We start from the raw sequence: 6,193 nt of genomic DNA, 5'->3' as shown, positions 1-6,193 counted from the left end.
AGTTCTGTTCTAGTTCTGTTCTAGTTCTGTTCTAGTTCTGTTCTAGTTCTGTTCTAGTTCTGTTCTAGTTCTGTTCTAGTTCTGTTCTTGTTCTGTTCTAGTTCTGTTTTAGTTCTGTTCTAGTTATGTTCTAGTTCCGTCCTAATTCTGTTCTAGTTCTGTTCTATTTATTTTCTAGATCTAGTTGTGTTCTAGTTCTGTTCTAGTTCCGTTCTAGTTCTGTTCTAGATCTAGTTCTGTTCTAGTTCTGTTCTAGTTCTGTTCTAGTTCTGTTCTAGTTCTGTTCTAGTTCTGTTCTAGTTCTGTTCTAGTTCTGTTCTGGTTCTGTTCTAGTTCTGTTCTAGTTCTGTTCTAGTTCTGTTCTAGTTCTGTTCTAGTTCTATTCTAGTTCTGTTCTAGTTCTGTTCTAGTTCTGTTCTAGTTCTGTTCTAGTTCTGTTCTAGTTCTGTTCTAGTTCCGTTCTAGTTCTGTTCTAGTTCTGTTGTAGTTCTGTTCTAGTTCTGTTCTAGTTCTGTTCTAGTTCTGTTCTAGTTCTGTCCTAGTTCTGTTCTAGTTCTGCTTTAGTTCTGTTCTAGTTCTGTTCTAGTTCTGTTCTAGTTCTAGTTCTAGGTCTGTTCTAGTTCTGTTCTAGATCTGTTCTACTTCGATTCTACTTCTGTCTAGTTCTTTTGTGATCGTCATACGAAGTACTATTTATTTCAAAAGTAAGCAGGCGTTAATCAATACTCAAGTGTCATCATACACCCCAAAATTACAAAAAATTTTGCACCGTCTGTTTGCCACCTTCTTCCTTTGTTGGACCGTCATTTATTATTCCTCACAAAAAAGTCATATATCTGTCCTGTAAATTTCTATATAATGAAAAATTTTAACTGTCCCTTTACCCCTTCCTTAATAACAAACCAAAATTTTCCCGTGTAACATGTGCCTATAAATGTTCAGTTAATGATGATGCATTTTTAATGGCCCTTTTAGGTATTTACCTTTATGAAAGCAATAATATGTATATTGTTTGAATTATACCTTTTTCAACAATGTTAAAAAAAACTCCTTAATACTTGGGAAATTTCTACATTTATAATTTCCAGCATGCTATTACATAAATATTTTCAGTTTGGATTCTTACTCTATTTTTTATAAATATCCTTTAGGTATTGGAGCATAACTTAAGGAGAAATTAAAAAAGCATTTTCATAGCATAACTTAAGGCAAAGTTTTGGTTTGCTACGTTTGCTTTTTTGTGGTAGAAATTATAACAACACAAAAAAATTGTAAAAGGCAATTATAAATAAATTTTACGTTTCGTTTTCATTAGTGTTAAAATAAATTACCAACATAAATTTTAGTTTTGTGTTTTTTTTTAGAAATTTTTAACTTTTTGTAGGGCATAGTTACAGGCTGCAACGTTTAAAGTTAAAGTTTGGTTAAGGTTTTGTAATTATTTAAAGAAAACGGAAAAAATGTGGGTTATTTGAAAAGGACTATTTTAAAGTTTGAAAAAGACTGTTTTAAAGTTGTTTTTATAATTTATTAATGACAATTTTTTTATTTAGTAAAGTCTTAAAGAAGTAAGATTTTAATTTTAAATAACATGTCATTGCTTCCCTTTTCCACAATATTTTTCCATCAATATAAATATTTAAATGATTGTTACAATAAACAGCTTGTTTGTTAAACACGATTGCCATTTTCCCCCGGAACAAACAAAACAACATGGTTATTTAAAGAAATCCTGCTAATTTTAGCACTACATCAACAATTGATTTATTGTTGAAGGGAAAAATGAAACATGATGCCACTCTTAAGGATAATCACAGTTTATTGTTAAACAACAAGCGACAACAAACATAGTCTACTTATAGGATTAGTTGGTGTTAACAATACTTATGTTAGGTGGTAAATATTTCTAATGACTAAAAGTATGCTTCACTTTTTCTTTTTCCACTTCCTCCTTTGTTATATGCTTTACTCAATTGTTTTGTATAAATATTGTTAACAGCCTGAAAGTATGCTTGTTTATTATACTAAAACATAAATTTATCTCATGTATACATAAATCCTTCATTTTCTATTATAAAGAAAATTCATGAATACCATTCGATTATGTTTTATCCATTTCTCCATTCAATCTGTAAAAGAAAATCTTCTGTGTTTGTATTCTGTTTAACATTTGTACTGGGATTTCATTTAATGGCAATAGAGGGTTGTTTTTTTTTATTGTAAATATAATAAGGATTTATTTGTTGTATAATACATACATAAAGATTTACATACTTATGTATGTAGGTGTGTATGTATGTCTGTGTTAGAGTATACATTTCCATTAATATTTACATTTGTTATGCTAAATCAGTAGCTGTACTTTAAGTGTAATTTATACCTCTAATACTTGATAAAATGACTGGAGTTGGATATAGGTCCTTTTAATGAAAATTTTCTAAAAATAAAGAGCGTTTTTTCATCTCTTTTAAGCTACTAAATCCATTCAGTGGAAAGTTAACCAACTTCAAGTAATATTTGAAAATATATTAATTGAGTGACACGCCCCATTCTTCTAGTCCTTTCAGCCTCATTTTGTTGGTTGGGTAGTGTAATCGAGAGGAGTCAAAAGGACTATATTTTGATAGAAATTTTCCATTTTATTCAGTTGAAGTTTTATATTGTATTAGAGTAAAAATGTAACATGTAAAAATGTATAGTCGGGCATGGCCGATCAAATGATACCCTACATCAGTCGGTATGTTAAAAACATGGATTATTAAAAAAAAAATAAACTATAATAAGTTTTTAACTTTATTCCGGAATATTTTTACTTATTGCTGACAAGAAAAGAGATTTTCAACAAGAGGGCTTATAAGGGAGTAGGAGTTGATGAATTTACATTTACTTCGAAGTTATTTATGCAAAATTGAATCGTGTTATTAGTGTGAGTAAATTTTGAACTTCTAGTCATTTTCTGTAGGGAAGTTTATTATGGGGGCTAGGGTCATATGAGGTCCAATCATTACGAAAATCGGTAATGTCATTTGAAGTTCTATAAAACTAAGTTTTGCTGATTTTTGTTGACATTTAACATAATTATGAGCCCAAAGGTCCCATTCGGGGGGCACGATTGTATGGGGAGTAGGCGAGATAAAGGACCGATTTTAAGCATTTTCAACAGCATTCATCCTTGGACCAAAAGAAAATATTTTTTCCAAATTTTATCATAATATTTCGAAAATTGGTACCTGTAGCGTGCGCGCAAGGTTTTTATGGACATACAGACAGACGGACAGAAGGACAGAAGGAAAGACGGAATGACGGACAGACAGACAGACGGAAAGATGGAATGACGGACAGACGGACATAGCTAAATCGACTCAATAAGTGATTCTAAGCCGATTGGTATACGCACAAGGTCTTCACGCGAAAAGTTTTCATGAACACACAGATAGAAAGACAGAGAGACAGACAGACAGACACACAGACAGACAGAGAGACAGACATACAGACAGACGGATAGACATAAAGATATACAGCCAGACAGTCGGATGGACATAAATAAATCAACTTAGAAAGTGATACTTTAGTTGGTGGGTGTAGGACCAATATTTTTGAAGTGTTGCAAACATCAGCAACAATACAAAATACCTCTCCCACTATAGTGGTGTAGGGTATAAAGAGGTCATTATGTTTTCACTCAAATAGCTCACCATGGTTTTATACCTTGCCCTCGCAACTGCAAAAGAATTTGGCTGCGGCCTCGTTTATCGCGGCTATTTCTAAATTATGCCGCGTTTGGGAAAAAACCCTGCAACCGTTGGAAAGACGATAGGAACAACTTATTCTTGTTTTTTTCGTAAAAGACACCATAACCACTTTTTGTTGAATTCCGATCGAGACCCGTTTTCATACCTCGTACTCGTAGCAACATCTTTGTAGACAGAAAAATGGATATTCAATAAATATTTAAGAGACCAAGAATCTTTCTTTCTTTTAGTATGGGATGGATTTGATTAAGGTTTTGCAAGAAGTTTGCTAAGTCCAGAGAAATCTGTTGTGCTAACTATAGATTTACGTAAGCCTCTTCAGGATGTTTGACGATTTACTTTTGTAGTTGCAATAAAGGCTCTATGTGTTTGTTTACGCAGCAAGGATACCTCTGAGTTCCATCATAGAGGGAAAAGTTTCATTACCATCAGGAAACTTTGTAAGCTTGCTGAGTACTTCTAGGATTTTTGTAGAGCGTTTTTTACACGTGATACAGTGCACTCCTTAGATCTTCAGCTAAAACCGACTGAGATGGTAGAATTTCTCCAGCTTCCAATAACATCTTACAACATCAATAATAATAAATTTAACTGAACATTTTCAGGGAAGAACATCCGGTCATAGACAATCTACAACATCCAGACGCAGCCAATCATTTCCTCTATCTTTTTAAAACCATAAAATAATCCAGCCACAATTCTTTATTTTAAGCCTGAGGATCCTAATATATCTGAATCTTCTTGGACTCCAACGGAGTCTTTCTTACGTCGAGTTTTTATTCTAATACCGAAGAGAATCAAGTTCGAGTTATTAAACCAGGTCAACGTTAAAGTCCTCAAAGTAACACCTCAACCTCAGCTTTCCTCACCCCGCATAACAGCATAAATGCCTCCTATTTCAGTTAGGTAATGGCAAGGATAAGGTATGTATAAACATCACCTTCTTCGGTACAGTTGATGGGCCAGTCGTCTATGTGTTTGTTGGGATTCTAAAGCTTCAGTTATTTCAAAATCTTTGGTGATCGGTTGTCATTTCTTGTAACCAAATTATTGTGAGTGTAATAATTCGAAATTCTTTGGTTGGGATCAGCTTTGATCACCATCTCTAATCTTAGCCATACATTTGTCAAGGAAGTCCTTTAAAAACTCGTCAAAATAATAACCCTGTATCCTCTGTGAGTCTCACTCCTTATTTGAGAGAAAGGGATCTGTATCTCACTCAGAACATGACAAAAGGACCTCGTAAAAAGGATGTTCGGCAGTTTTAGTTGTGCTAGTGTCAATGATCTTTGTTCATGAATGCTCTAAAGTTGGTTGCAAGCAATGTCTGCTAATGCAGAGTCTATTAAATAGATAAGATCCGAAGCCAACTTTAGGTCACAACATCGCGGCAAGATGTGGTGGTTCACATTTAGTACAACTCAGTTTTAGCTTTTCACAACAAATCTAATAAAACCATTGAGACCAACAAAGTATTTTAATAGACACATCAACATTTTAACTTAAACCAGAAAAAGTACAAAATAACTTTGTATGTGTGTTTTACTTCTAATGTTTTTCTCCTATATGCAACTGAAATAATCTCTAGCAAAGCGTTTGCCACTAAAATGTTGTAATTGCAACATGTGGTGTATGCTGTGTGCATTTGCACTAGTGGTTACTGCTTGAACAGCACCATCTGCCTGCTACATGTCTGTTAATTTAAATGGCAGCTGCTTAGGGTCAATCGATTTATTTTACACCGTATGATATTCTTTTTCCTTTCTTCTTTATTTTTTAACCCATATTTTTTTAAGTTATTTTTACTAGTGGTATTGAGTGTCGGCTCAATAAGTTCATTATTTTCTGTTTTTCTTTGGAGCCTATATAAATGGATTTTTACACTTCCGTTTGAAGCATAATAGAAAAAGCTGGCAAATATGCTTTCTTTGCATTTTATTTTAAGGGCTATTGAAGAGAAAGGTTTATAGTAAAATAACTACAAAACAAGTTTAAATGAATTTCTAGAGCAATATTATTCAGCTCAAATTTTATTTTTAATGTTTTTTTTTTGTAATTTTTGTGTACCCTACACCACTCTGCTGAAGAGGGTATATTGGGTTTGTGCTGATATATATAACGCAATGAAATATTGAAAATATATCGACCAAACGGCTTAAATTCATTTTCTGAATCGAATTGTCCGTCCGCCTCTCTGTACGTCCATGTAAAACTTGTAATCAAACTATCAATTTAGCTATGTCCCTGTAGTTAAACTACATGTCGCTTAAACCATATGTTGCTTATAATCGACACATCATTTCACTTAGTCACTATACAATCTTGAGGGTACGATAGAACAGAACTAGAACAGAACTAGAACAGAACTAGAACAGAACTAGAACAGAACCAGAACAGAACTAGAACAGAACTAGAACAGAACTAGAACAGAACTAGAACAG

The sequence above is a fragment of the Lucilia cuprina genome, chromosome 3 (genome assembly GCF_022045245.1).
Source record: "Lucilia cuprina isolate Lc7/37 chromosome 3, ASM2204524v1, whole genome shotgun sequence".
NCBI lineage: Eukaryota > Metazoa > Arthropoda > Insecta > Diptera > Calliphoridae > Lucilia > Lucilia cuprina.
This window is presented reverse-complemented; position numbering follows the sequence as displayed.